The sequence below is a fragment of the Akebia trifoliata genome, chromosome 16 (assembly GCF_017979445.1).
Source record: "Akebia trifoliata isolate Shusen 1 chromosome 16, ASM1797944v1, whole genome shotgun sequence".
In the NCBI taxonomy this organism is placed as follows: domain Eukaryota; kingdom Viridiplantae; phylum Streptophyta; class Magnoliopsida; order Ranunculales; family Lardizabalaceae; genus Akebia; species Akebia trifoliata.
The window spans coordinates 25,854,393-25,870,007 of NC_141390.1; the positions used below are offsets into that span (position 1 = coordinate 25,854,393).

Here is a 15,615-nt window from a genome sequence, read left to right on the forward strand (position 1 = left end):
CGTTTCAGTCATCTAAGTGTAATAAGTAAAAGTTGGGGTGCCAATAGCCATTCGAACAAATTTTCTCAGACAGAACTCGACTTCCGCTATTGTCGAACTCTCTTCTCTCACTCTCACTCTCTTCTCTCACTCTCACTCACTCTCACTCTCACTCGACGTCTCTTTTCTTTCGCTCTCTCTCAAATCCGTCGCTTTTCTCGAATCTCTCTCTCAGATTTCTCTTCTCGAATCTCTCTCTCTCGGATCTGTAAATCTTGATCAAGTGTTTCTCTCTCTCTCACTCGATTCTCTCTCACTCAAAATCGATCAGTTTTTTTCATTTTGGAAAGTAAATCGATCGGATTTGTTTTTGAAAAGAAATTGATCGAAAGATCTTCGCTCGATCTCTCACTCACAGAATCTGTGATTTTGAAGACGCAATCAGATTTTGATTTGCAAGTTTTAGGGCATAATCGATCGGTGTTTGATTGAAAGTTTTAGGACTTTGTTCGATCTCCCTCCCTCCTTTTGCTTGGTTTGTGATCGAATCTTCTGGTATGTTAAAGTTTTTGATTGAATCTAAGATTTTCCTTAGATTAATTTAGGGTTTCAAATACTTTAAAGTTTGCATTCAACATTTTAGATTATTCTTGTCTGATTTTGAAGGTTTTCCTTCATATTGTCTTTCCTTCAGATTAATGTGCACCAACTGTTTGTAAAAATTCCTAAGAGAATCAAATCCATTACAACTAGTGCATATTCATTTGTGTGCTGGCTGTCTAGAATAGATAGATGGCATAGGAGTGGGGCATGTTGTGGCTGATGAGTTTGAGAAGATGTGGTAGCAACTGCTGTTAAGAGAAGGTAGAAACTGCACTTATTTCATGTAGGAAGACAAGTGGCAAAAAACGATATAAGGTGGAAGAAGATGAAAGCAATATGAAATGAATGGGAGACAAAGAGAGAGATTTGGAAGGATGGAATTGATAGCGAGTTTGAAGTGTAGAGTAGTCCTTGCAATCTAGTTGCAACTTTTATGAGAAGTGGATTGTGGCCAAATGAGCATATTTAAAACATTCAGGACCATTGCACTTAATATGCATTCTCACAAAATTTGGGATTTGTTTTGATAACCAAGGTATTAGTTTTGTAGCATTCCTTCAAGGGTAGCAAATGCTTGTGACCAATTCTTAAGAGATGGTAGTATTTTGGGTCAAACTCTGTTTTATTTTTTTATTGTCAGTTCTTTTTATTTATTTATTTTAGGAAATGTGAAATTTGTAGTTTTGTTGTGATTTTGGAGGAAATGGTGAGGGTTTAGCTTCAACTACTTTTACATTTTAATCTACAATATTGAGATCCTCTACTTGAGCGTTCCTGTAAATTATATGCCAAAATTTAATTTTTCAGTATTGGGAGAGGGCAGAGTTTCCATTTCATGTTATTCCAAAGCTTGGAAGCCTGAATATTGCTGGTGGCACAACTAAGGTACGTCACTTTCTGTTATGTTTATTTTCTTTTTCGGAGGTGAAAATTTGTAGGTACGTTATATTATCTTTTCTTTTTCGGAGGTGAAAATTTGGAGCTCCATTGGCATCATTCCAAATTAACCAAGTGAAACTTGTTCGTATGTTGGGTAACGTTCAAGCAATTTTCCTTGTTGGTTGGCGACTTTGCAAGCTTTATGAGTTGGGAAAGATGACAATTGGTTATGCTAGTCTGGGAAAGGTAACAAGGCTGCATCAAATACATACTTTTGAAAGTAATACTGATTCCAGTATCAAGTAATAACATATATCTTAATGTCTAGGCCTGAATAATGTTTATCTATCTTGTTAAAATATGGTTTTTGATGTGCTCACTTTTTGTGTTGATTCACAGACTATGGAGTGGATAGCTATGACATTGGAACATGCTTAAGACATTTTGCAATTGCTACTCAAGATGTGTGTGTTGTTCTATAATTTAAGTTTTAGAAACATGATTATGATTATGGTTGTGTATTGTAGAACTTAAGGACTCTTTAACTTCATGGCTGTGCAGGTCTATAAAATGGTTGAAGACATTCGGGCTAAGGGGGAAATATCACTCGTGAACCTGGTCTAGTTAAAGGTGGGTCATCAGTCATTGCTTTTGTGAAGGATCCTGATGGCTACATTTTTAAGCTTAAGTTCTATGAAAAGGCTTTGGGAATGAAGCTGTTGAGTAAGTTGGACAACCCTGCATACAAGGTAAAACTTTTAGCCTTCTATACAAATACATTCCCTAATATTGTACGTTCTACAAATAGAATTCTTGAATGCACAACCTCAAAGTTGTTTTGCAATGTGGGTTTGAACATTAATTCAAGGTTTCCTGATATAAATATTTATAGAAATTATATTAAGCAAGGTATATAAAGTTTCCTACTATTAGGATCACCTATCTTCCAAGTTTTATGGTGTAGGAAGGATTTCAAGAATACTCTTAGCAAAAGTTTTAAAAATTGGTTGGTGAGCCATTTTCCACCCAAAAACGTCCTAGAACACGTGACACCACTTCAAGTCCATTGAAATCATTAATTTTGGCCCATCAAGACAGAATTTTTAGTCCATACTTTACCAAAAAAAAATTAAGTTGAGGGTATCTTTCTAAACCTTGGGTAGTTTAGAGGTTTCTCTCAAAAACCTTGACAAATTTCTTGGTTTTCTTTCTAAAACCTTACCCTTCTTCCTTTCTCATCTATTTCTTATTTTCTTTTTTGATAATCATTTGTTAGCTATCATTTGGTAACAAAGTAATCTCATCTTTATTGCTCTCATTTCTGTCCACCATGAAGCTGATATAAAGGGGTCTATTTGGGCTAGAGTCTGAACCATGAGGATTTGTTCATTTGAATGTGTGTGAGATCAAGATAGCAAGGCACTCATTGCAGAATTTATAACAGCTCAGAGGAGAAAGAAACCATTTAAAGGATTGGGATTAGAACACATGAATTGTTAGAGTTGGCTTGAATTGGCTCGGTTGTTAAACTAAGATAGATTAAACCCTGCTTTTAGACCATATATGTTGCTAACCAAATAGATACCAAGTGTCATATTATGTGATTTTATTTCTAGAAACTGAGCCTTATTATATAAAAGTTCTCCATGGAAAATGTTATGTTCTAAAATATTTCTAAGCTTTCATCCATGCCAAAGTTGAGGATAATTTCTAAATTAAGCCAACTGTGTTCTGGGTTCTATGCATTTAGAAAGTTCCCACTTTGTGGCTTGTAACTTATATTTGCATAATGACAGAAATGTGATTGTTGCCAATTTAGTGTTTATTGTCACTCATTTACAGATGTGGACCATGCATGACAGGGATCTTTCTTATAACAATCTTTGTGGTTCCATTCCGAAAATATCTACAAGAACTTTCAAGTAAGCCACGCTCTCTCAATCTTGTAGCACTCATATGTCTTTGAAGTTATGGTTGGTTATTGACGACTCTCTTTTCTGTCTTTATCAGAATTATTGGAAACCCTTTAATTTGTGGGCCAAATTCAGGTATTAGCTCTATGCCGTTGTCAAACTTAAGTGTTTGCTTGTGACAAATGATGAAATGCGAGATCACATTTTTGAACTCTTACACAGCAAATTCTTTCTCAAGTTGAAAGAGCGACATCAAGTATGTACTATTTAAAACCTTACTTTGGTATGTTTATGGTTTAGCAGGAGTTGCACATCCATTCATTTGAATTGTTGCAGTTTTCAGTTCTCTCTCTTAATGTCAGTATGTTATAATGCTTTAGCCTATGGTTACTATGGTTAATAGGCATGTTGAGTTATGACTTTTTTGCATATCGTGATGAAGTCTTTTGGAACTATTTTTGTCATTGAGGAATCGTGGATCATCAATTTTTACCGTTAATTTGTAGACCACTTTTGATGGAGGTGATCAACCTCACAAAAAATCAGCCCCATTCAGAAACTTCTAAACCATATTGGACAAAATGTTGCTATTGTTATCTTCTTTATCGAGTGATGATGACAAGGGAGTTGAGAAAACTTGAAACTTGAATCGAATAAGATCGACAAACATAAGAATAGTTTCTGAATTTCCTTCCTGTAAGACAAGTAAACAAAGGGGGTTAAAACTTTGTTCACCAATATGTATGTATTATTAAGTGTATAAAAAGTTGATTACTGACTTGCTTATTCATTGCTCTCTGGGGAATTGAGAATAGGTCAATGTTTCATGATAGGTAAATTATTTCAGTGTAAATTCTGTTATACTGAATATAGATTTGTTTATTTTACCCGACAACAGTAGAAAAGAAGAAGCATGCTATGACCCACGATGTTTAACTATTTTGATAATTACTAGGTCGTGACGCTGATAGCTGTGTATGCTGATTAGGGTTTTGCAAGGATTAGGCAGTTAACTTAGTCATGTTAGTCGGGTTTTTTCGGGATTGTTGAATGGCAATTAAATACACTATCTGAGTTGATGCCTAGATTGGCCATGTGCATTATAGCATGGACACAAAACACACCCCTATTTTGAGTCTTCACCCATTAGAAGCTTGTTTTAAACCATAGAGCGATCTTTGTAATTGACATACATGCATAGGACGATTTTGATCAATAAACCCCTGTGGTTGTTCCATAAAAATTGTTTCACTCAATTAATTATGTAAGAAAGCATCATGAATATCGAGTTGTCAGATTGACCACCCATTAGAAACAACAATGCTTATCACTGAACGAGTAGTGGTATGTTCGATAACCGGACTAAAAGTGTCCATGTAATCAATACCTGGTTGTTGAGCATCTCCCTTGGCCACAAGTCGAGCTTTGTGGCATTTTATAATTGATCCATCCACCTGTTGTTTGACCTTATAGACCCATTTGCAGCCGATTACATTCATGCTAGGTTGGTGAGGTACAAATACCCAAGTGCCATTGCGAAGGAGAGCATTTATTTCATCATTCATTGCACTCCTTCAAATCTTATGTTTGTGTGCTTGAGAAAAGCAAGTAGACTCATTTTACATCAGACTCAAGACTAGCAAGAAGGGCAAGAGGGATAGGATGTTTCGAAGAAAGACAGGCCTTTGGTTTGAAAACTCCATGTTGCGCTCTTGTACGCATGATATGTTTTCGTTGTGGAGTTGGCTGTATAGTGGTATGGGTAAGAAGGTTATTTGGTTGAGGAATTTGGATTGATAAAGGTAAGCTAGTAGTACCCACAGTGGGTGGACTCAAGTCTGTTTGAGGCAAATAGGTATGAGGAGATTGAGTTGAGCCCATGAGGGAGTCATCATTTGTTGCATTAGAATTGGGTGTAAGTACTGAAGTGGAGCCAGTATTGAAGGAGACAGGAGACCTCACAATTGGTGGCAGTGTTGGTGTTAGCAACTGTTGACTACAACCAATTGTTTGCTTTTCTAATATTAGTGACCACGTGATTATCTGGAGAAGAGGTGCAAGTTATTGATTTATGAAGAAAGTCTAATTTGAGTTAAATAAGGTCCAGATGAAGTAAGAAAGATTACCTCTAATGGATTGTATATCTGTCTATTTTAGAATTATTCTTTGTGATTTTTAGTTTGAACTAAATGTGGGTGTTGATTTGAAACAGGAGTGGGAGATCATTAATGATTTTTAGTTAGATTTATGAAAGTTGAAGACGAAGGGCATTTGGTCTTTTTATATTGTTAGTTGGGGTCTAGGTCTTCAATGTCAAAACATAGGGGTATCTTCAATATTCAGCAACATGTGAAGGGGGGCAGGTGTAAAATTTTTTTTTTTTTTTAAATATACCCTATAGAGACGGTCGGAGACCGTCGCTATATCCCTATTTTACCGTCGCTATATCCCTGTTGAGAGTCGTTTTTTTCCGACTGTAGGGGCAGTCGTTTTTTATAAAAACGACTGTCTTAGACAATCGTTTTTGGCGCATTATGACGTAGTGGCAGACATTTGAGGCATATGTCAAACATTTGTTGGGCTGAGCAAACGCGTCAAGTGCGTGTGCCTAAATCGTGTCATATTATGAGCACTCTTTTATAAGATAGAAAGTTTTTCCTATTTATACAAAACTAGAAGGTGGTATGTGTAATCGCACATGTCTGTCAAGGGTTTATTTTTAATTCACAATATTAAAAAAATGTGGTTTTTAAAATTACAATGTAAAAGGGACATTTGTTAGACAAGGGACCGGGCTTGTATTTGGGCAAACGGGGCAAGTGCAACTCCCGCACATCATATGCACTAGATAGTGAGGGTGTGTCCTCACGGGTGGCCCTTGAGGAATATTCATACTAGGTACCGAACTCATGACCTACGAACTTTCACCGTTTATCGGTTCGAAATTGCCATTGAGCCAATCCCTCAAGGTGAAAATGATATTTTTGTTATTTTTAAAACTAATCACCGTGATTTTAGGGAGTACATGGTTGCAAATTTGTTTGTCTTCGATCAAGATAACCATTTAAAAAAATAATCAACATGATTTTAAGGACGAGGGAATGCAAAATTCATTGTCTTTTAATCAAAATGACGCTAATTATATTAAATTTAAATGTTAATGGAGGGTTATTTATGCCGATTCAAATTTTTGTGTTGAACCATTTCTATTCCGCCTTCTCTCATTATAATAGTAAAGATGCTTTAATGAATAAAAAATGTAAATCTTACTTTTTAGGAATTTACCATTTTTGAAACTAATATGAATAGTATGTTTGAAATGGAAATTTCATAATTTTTTCCAGCTTTCGAGAAGAGCCAGGCTATTTGGACCTACCATTGTTCTCATTGCAACCAGCTAAAGCACATTTTGGGTGGGATACATGGAAGAAAGTGGGTGCAGTGAGGATAAAGGTGGGTGCAAATAGAACAGCCCTTTCGAGAATCTTACCTAAAAATTGAATTGTCTGACTTAATATTCATATTGCCCAAGAGGATGGGTGGGAGATAACAACGGAGTGAGAATATCGAATAAAAATATTTACAGGCCACTCTTATTCATATTATAATAATTAATAATACATAAAAATTCTTGAATATTTCGTTTCTACATCAACTTTATTATAAGTAATTGAACCATGCAATTGCAACCACATGCACCTCCCTAGATCGAGAGAGTGAAAAAGCGAGGTCGATAGATCAAGATAGCGACTGTGAGAAAACGATGGAGACGGAGAGAGAGAGAGAGAGAGAGAGAGAGAGAGAGAGAGAGGTCGATCAATGACAGTGAGAGAAAGAGAAGATGAAAATGTGGTCCACGGGCCGTGAAGTTTTGGGTTTTAAAATTCAATGGACCAGGCCCAACAGAATTTTTTATACAAATTTGAGATTTTCATGTAGTGTTTATGAGCATTATGGGATTCCTATGTAACAATTAGTTCCTATTGTCCCCGTGATGCAGAAGACAAACACAATAGATTGACATCTTGCTGGATTGGGTGATGAATATGAGCCTACAAGGCTCATATTCTCAATCCTTTGACCATTCCATGCTTCGCTAAAATCTACTCTTACTTCAAGGGGAGATGAGATGAGTAAACATCTATTTCAGAAAGATTTGCTCCTGAAAGTGAACAAATCAAATGTTGAGGACCAATCTATTGGCATGGTTACCTAACTAGGTAGAATGCGGGTTTGTAGTCCCATGAAGATGCGAGCATGTGCACAAGAAGTAAGATAGAAAACGCAATCCTCTAAGTCTATAATTCTCCTTAAACCATCACATTATTAATTTTCTTTCTTCCTAAACTAAGTTTATATCAACACATGAGATTTGCCAATAATAAGATCATAATAAAGGGAAGTTATTGAAGGATACAACCAACTACGAATATAATTAAGAATTCAGTATGGCTTTTGCACGGTAAAAGAAAAGAAAATAAAAAAACATAAATGCTAAATTAAGAGCATAAAATTCTCAAAATTTCAATTAAAGTCATTGGATAAATCATAAAACTTAACAATTTCTCCATAGATATCTAACCTGCATGGTAAAGAGTCTATCTTCGAACTGTACTTCCTTTGTCAAGAAATCAGCTCCAATGGTTGCCTTGTATTGATTGTTAAACTTCTTGTTCACAAATCTAAAAACTTCTTACCAAGGCAAACAGTACCAAGTAAAATTGAGTATTTTCTATCTTACATTAACTAAAAGAAATCATCCAAAAAATTCTTCCAACAGATATGGACCGAAGGATACTGATTCATCAAAGAGGCCTTCCCAACCCTGTAGATCACATAGAAATTGTTACTTTTATAGGAAAAAAAATGAACACTTGATTTTGAATTGAAGAAGAGAAGTACATCTACAACTACTCTAATTAAGCTTCACTTAGATTATCATTAACATAATAGGTTAAATTACTCGAAATGTGGAGTTTCTATACAAACTCATCAGATAATAGTTAAAGAACATCTAGTGTTTCAAACAAATCTTAGGAGAGGAAGATCTCGATCAATCCATTTGCTCTGTTTAAAAACCCTAGAAATTCGATATCGAAGTGATTGAAGATTCAATCAGATCGGATCAGTTTAGATGGAAGCCTCACGCATTTGAGAGATCAAGAGAGAGATCGACAAAAAGACAGAGATATCTCCTCGTCAGAGACAGATCTGTCGAATATGAGATGAGAGAGAGAGAGACAAAGGCTTCGTTTTCGAGCTTGAGAAAGAGATCAACGGAGATGAGAGAGAGAGAGAGAGAGACTATCTTCGAGTTTCATACGAGAGAGAGAGAGAGAGAGAGAGAGAGAGAGAGAGAGAGAGAGTGATTGATTTTGAGTTTTAGACGAAAGAGAGTCTGATTTTGAGTTTGAGATAGGAGACAACGAGAGTGAGTCACTGAGTCAGTGAGATCCAAGTAAGGAGATGGCGCAAAGAAAAAGACTCTACAACGACGGTCAAACTTTGACTGTCACTAAAATTGTTGCGGTAGGTGATTTTTCCTGTAGTGTTAATTAATAGATGATTTATCAGTGTTTGTTTAATTAGTAGTATTTACTAAACTTCCAATTTGGTCATAAATATAGATTTGAAATTTAAAAAGTATTACCAATCAATTAAACTAATTTTATTTGTAAGATTTACCAAGTGATCAACAAATAATAGATAAATATGGTTCAAAGATGGATCCACTCCTACTATAAAAATTATTAAAAACATTATTATACACTAGAGATGTTACGAATCCAATATGGTATGATAATGACCCAATCCATGATTAACCATGTGATTTGATCATCCAACATAAGATCAATATGGCTCCATTTCAGGCATAGGTATAAACCATTTATTTTTCACAGTAGAAGGTAATTTTCTTAAATATTTGGTGGGTAGATCAAATTTTTTCCACGTAGTTGAATTCGTTATTGCAAATATAAGAGTCGAAAACCTGGATTCAATAATACTACCAATACATCAATGGCTCACGAATCTAACAACAATACAATTTCAATATTAAATATTTTTTTTGTTCTACCCAAGCTTTGTGTTGAGCATGATGTCTAGGGGCGGACCCAGAGAATTTCACTTGCGGAGCGAACTAAGAGTGTGAAAATGAAATAAAAAAATTATAAATAATAAGACAATTTTAGAAAATTATTATTTTTTAATAAAAATAAGGGGATTTAGAAGAAAAAACTTAAAAATTTTTTAGAAAAGATGGTTTATTGACTTCTTGCAACGCAAACACTCATAGTGAAGAATGAATACAAATCTTAATAATTAGTCTCACATCATTTTGACCAAAATACCCTTTATTTTGAAAAAAAAAGTGCCAAAATCGTTGAGTAAAGGTAACTTGATTTAGTGAGTTTTAACATTACGATTTATTGAAGCATATAACTGGTTAAAGAAACTGTGAAAGAGTTTTTTCTTTCTTACAATTTTATACATAAAAGAGTAAGCTTGCTTTATTAATTTAGTAAAATTTTAAATCTTACTAAGGGTAGTTAAGTATATCTTATGGCATCCGAAACATGATCCAATTTCACAGGGATACAGAGAACAAAATTCTATGAGCTTTTAAAAAAAACTTAGAAAATATTATTTTTCACTGTTAAATTTGAAATTTAAATTTGAGAGTTCAATAGCCGTCCATTTTAAAAACCTTGGAACAAGCCCCAAAATAGTTGTTTTTTTAAAAAATTTTTTGGAACAGTTTTTCCATGGAATCTAGAGCACTGTGGTGTTGGATTGCCTGTTTGGTAATTCATTTGTGTTGTACGAGTCTTAATATTGTTTGAAATCTTTCTAAATGTTTCTCTACATAAAAATATGCAAGATTTAGTTGAATTTTTATTATAATAACTCCTTTGGAGTTCTAACAACTCCAAGAGAACCTTACTTTTATATAGTTTGTTGCCCACCAAACCTTGAAGCGGGGATCTATGTCATAAATTTAAAATTGATGGGGTTAATTTGTTATTTAACATACCTTGAAGTGAATCCTAACTGTATCAATATGTGGCATCCAAAAATTTTATTTAACATCACAAGGTTATAAAGGATAAAATTCTAAGAATTTCGAAAACAAGTTAATTTTCAATATTTAGTATTAATTATAAATTTGGGAGTTTGGTACCATCCACTTTCAATACTTTCAATCAAGTTCAAATATGATTTTTATTTTTATTTTTTATTTTTTATTTATTTATTTATTTTTATTTTTTATTTTGAATATGAGTTTTTCCCAAAAATCTAGAAGGCTATGGGGTTGGATTGTCAATTTGATAATTCATGTGAGCCCAATGACCGTTAGTAAGATTCTAAATCTTACTAAATTAGTTGTGCTAGTTTGATTCATGAAGTAAGGTTTGTCCAGTATCAAACTTGATAATGTCGGGAGATTATTATCCCTCTTGTCGTCAGGATATATTCTTAATATAGAACTTGGTGTGCTCTTTTACCTCCAATAGATTTATACAAAAATAAATAAAAGAAACTGAAGATCTTATCCAACTTAGCAAACTAGCACCTTCAAGCAAAATACGCCTTTGTAACAAGCAAATTTTTGTTTCGTTCACTAATGTTAGAGATCACTAAACTAGAGAACATAACAAAGTCCTCTATTTTGTTTTGATCGCTAAGCTGGTATTAGAGGGACCCCTTTTCCTTTTATTACAATCGATGTCTGCGAATATAATTACAAGTTACATTGTGAAGTAAAACATTTGCAAGCTCTCGTGGGATGACAGATTCATCCTTAATTATAAAAAAACCCCTCACTACAAGCACCAAGTCTAGCGAAAAAAAATTCTCTATTTAATTAAGAGATAAGATGATTTGGACTCAAAATAAGTATAGATAACAAGCCCAGATTTGGACATATTTCTTTGGAAGTGAGAGATGTTATAGATCAATTATTTAATTTGTCTCTCGTAAAGAACCTTTAAATCTTGCATGTACCCTGCGGATTTGGGAGAGCTACGGTGCTCTAATAGACCTACCGTCCGAAACCCAGTAATAAAAAATAAAATAAAAATATAAAAAAGAACCTCTAAATCATTTTCATTGACATATTAAATGTTAACTATTGGATGATCCAATATAATATCCATATGGCCCCAAGATTAGGGAATAAGATTAGCTAATAAATATACGCACACCAACTCTTTTTTCACATATAACAAAAACAAAATCTTGAATATTTCATATCTACATCAATTTTTTTTTCAAGTAATTGAATGGGCTCACAAACATGGATCCACACCTAAGAATTCTATCCATGGCCACATTCAAAAAAATAAAAAATAAAAAATAATGACAAATTCAAGATCAGGTTATACTATCTTGGTGATACATTCCATTATAAGTAGAAACAGTTCCAAAGCCATCGATGACGTTAGGAAAGGCAGGTGGTACACCATGGACATGGGCATGGCCTGCAAAGTTCTTCAAGTTAAATCATGGGCATTTTTGTCCAGGTATATTTGTATCACATGAAGGACCGGAAGGTGGTGTTGGGCCTCTTTGGAGAGACTGAATCACAATATCATCAACTTTGTTCCACCACCATTGATCTTCGTCCAAACATCTTGATTCAGCAACGTTGTTGAAACCCGATATCAACACGACGAAAATGATTGAAACTATTAAGAAATTTCTCTTACAAGAACCCATGATTTGGCTGAATATGAGAGAACTTTTTTTTAAAAAATCTTTTTTGGGTAGGAGTTAGTTTGAGGATTATGAAGAAGTTTTTACTTAGAGAGAAATATGGGTGTATGGAAAAGCTGGGATGATAGGAAAAAACATTCATTAAGAGGCTTATATATAGAGTTTTAGGTTGATGTTTAAGGAAAGCCGGGTCAGTTCCATGGTTTGAGTTTGACTTCAAAAACAGGGACCATAGACCAGCCAGATCCTCATTCAAGGTAACTGGTAATTACCTCGTTCTTCACATCCTCTTCTATAGCTTCGCAAGCAGTATTATACTTTGACCAACTCCACGATATATTCATTAATATTAATGTTTTTTTTTTTTTTTTGATAAATATTTGTCGATGAAGCCAATTAAATTGAACCATAGTCTGGCAAATTTGAAAAAATTTTGGTCCAATCATGGGTCAAAATTTTAAAACATTGGCTTTAATTTTCTGTTTTCGTTCTATATTGTGATTTTGATAACAATTGAGATTAAATTTTTTTTTTTTAAAGTGACAAACCAATTTGTAGCTATTTAGCTGTTAGACCGGGTCACAATGAGACCTGATAGCTTCTGTTGACACAGCTAGCTTGACAAATTTACAACTTGAACAACAAATTTGTGTTCTTCTTTCTAGCAGATAGGTATGATGCCTCCAACTTAGAAGTTTTTGGATCAGTAGTAGGATCTTTTAGATCAAGTTGATTTATTCAGTGGATGTGACTGTTTTTGCATCCCATAATGGTGTCCCCATCTATGTGAAAACTAAAAAAATTGACAAGAAAATTCAACGGGCCAAAATAGCTCACAAATTTTAGAAAGCGAATTTGACGGTCTATGACCATTGAAATTTTTGATGATCTCCAATTCGACGGTTTAGAGTCATCAAATTTCTCCTATCCTCCATTAATTTAATGGTTTCAGTTCGTCGAAAAAAAAATTGACAATGAAAAATTTGACACCTTAGACCGTCAAATATAGGCTTTTTTCACATTGTGCCATAGTGTATTTATGTCAATGTTTTAAAAACTGAATTTATTTAATTGGTCAAACCATAGTTCAATTTTGCTGGTTAATTAACGCTCTTAAAGGAGCTCGTTATCCTTGTAAGTTAGAATTTATGGAAGCCAGCGGAACAACTGGTGCATTAGCTAATTATGCATCAACTACATCGTTCTCTGGAGTTTTTGACTATGTATATGATTTCCTTAGCTAGGAAGGCGTTTGCTAGAGATTGAATGGGTCTCCCAAACCCTAAGCAAGTGTAAATTTGTTGCTTTTTATTATATAAATCCTTGCTTGAATTGCAAATATATATTCTTAAATTTTCTTAATTTATTTTAGAGATTTTCTATGTTCTTGGAACAAAATTATAAATCCAAAAGAATAGATTGTAGAAAATGAAGATCGAAAAGAACTTATCGATTTTGGTGTGATGGAGGCACAGAAGAGCCACCGTTCTTAAAATCAAATTTGCGCCCCTTTAGGATGATATCCACAGTGCAAATAACTTCGATGATTTCCAAGATTTAACAGACATGTTCCCGTTAGTCGTGCACTCAAAAATAGCAGGCCTACAATGAATTCGGTCAGTCTAGTATAAACAACGGAATTTATAGTGAATCGTCCAGAGGAGAAGACTAGAGAGTTCAGAAAATTATTTTTTGTTGATCTACTACTCTAGGGCATAATCTTTCTTATAGGCTTTGGGCCCAACAATCTACTTAATTAATGACTAGTAAAATGCACGTGCGTTGCACGTGGATATTTTTCTTTTACTAAAAAGTATCCCCAATAATTTTAATAAATAGCATCCCAAAATTAATTTACATTCAAAGATCTTTCATTTAATGATATGAATTGGATGTGTACAAATCTCGAACTTTAGCAATATTAAGTGATACTATCCCTTGTAATCACAACTAATTAATTTATAGTTCTTTTTTGTTTAACAAGTGAAAACCTTAACAATTCTTCTAAAATAGAGTAAAGAAATACATTTTACTTTAATGCAATTTGTTTAAACAAGATTTTCCTGACTAATCACATTAATAATGTTAATCACAAAACTGCAGCAAACATATCAAATAAACCATCTTGATCTTCTTTGCTAACATGTAAAAGTTATATAGAACATCTTTGAAATTCACAATTAAGTTCATGAGTAAACCAAAATTTTATCTCACAAAATAAGCATGTGAAGGTTAACAACTCAATCTTTAGGAAGAATTATATCCATTAGCTCAATTACTGTAACAAATGATGAGAAGGAAGTTGTCAGCAGCCAATCAAACTGATGACCTGCATGTTGATCTTAGTCTAGATGGTCTGGAAAGCTCAAGACATTTTAAATTCAATCATTCAATTTGATTCTTAAAACTATCCAATATTGACATATGTGCTAGAGAGATCTCAAAGAAAGAGAAAAAATAAGTGATAGATTGACATTGACCAAAGTAGTTGATTTATATTAAAATAAGGCTATTGCATTAATTACAACAGTTCATTTATTAATGATCAAGGCTTTCACTGTTGATAATTCTTATTCCAACTGAATTTGCACAAAGTCAGGTCATTGCATCTATCATTTGGAACCCACCAACCAATATCCATTTATTTTGTTTGCTTCGGAAGTAAAGAATTCAAGGAGTAGATCTAGTATAAAGATCTAGATGGCTCTTTATGCTTAATAATTGCAAACCAACCCAAGGAAGTCAAAATCTATATATAAATAAATTGAAACACCATATGAAGCACCTAGTTTATTGTTTGAATATAATGAAAACATTGTCACGTTGTACTCAAATATAGCTAAAATTCATGTTCTATACTAATAAAAAAAATAAAAATTATATTAAGAATCTAGTGGAGACCAAAGAAATTAATCATTCTAAGATACCGCCACCCACCATATCAAAGGTATGCACAACACAACAATACCCAATATCAATTTCTCACAAAATCTAGATCGTGTACACCCAAGGTGGAGGATTGAAAACCTCCTCCCACACTTCAATACATGCCAAAAGAAAATTTGTAGAAGAGTTGGTATAGGGTTCAATTTCTAGGATTGTGGTTTAGGTGGCATATGTTGATGTGAGGGAGGAGGGTATGTAGGATGGACTTTCCTAACAATGCAATCCTATTTTTTGTGTTGTTAAATCTCCTATTTCATTATTTGACGTAATTTTCTGACCAACTGACCAAATAGCAGACACAACTGACCAAATCAAGAATAACAGCACAAATTTTCTTCCATAACAACTTAATTTAGTCATAGCTGATGTAATTGAGACATGCGATGGTGACTTAATGCATACTGAAACGAATTTATAAAATGTAGAGCATAGGAGTATTTGTATTTTCTACTGTAAAAAAAATTCCAACTTCAAATTGTAGCAGCCAACAACACACCAATGGAGTGAAATCAGTATAAGATTGTGTGCATCACCTTTTAACTTTATTCAGTTCAAGAAATTGTACTATTGCAGGATCCTG

General features: G+C 33.9%; 1 long non-coding RNA gene across 3 annotated transcripts; it reads left to right on the plus strand.

The window, feature by feature from the left end:
- The first annotated feature begins 202 nt into the window (after window positions 1-202).
- On the plus strand, window positions 203-5,778 carry LOC147383069 (uncharacterized). 3 transcript variants are annotated; one of them, XR_015173987.1, is made up of 7 exons: window positions 203-534; window positions 1,390-1,707; window positions 1,861-1,925; window positions 2,023-2,210; window positions 3,304-3,383; window positions 3,472-3,509; window positions 3,597-5,778. It is a non-coding gene; the product is annotated as an uncharacterized LOC147383069 (long non-coding RNA). The 3 variants fall into 3 exon arrangements; XR_015173985.1 differs by having other exon boundaries at window positions 205-534; window positions 3,472-5,778; XR_015173986.1 differs by having other exon boundaries at window positions 205-534; window positions 3,324-3,383; window positions 3,472-5,778.
- Window positions 5,779-15,615: the final 9,837 nt, after the last annotated feature.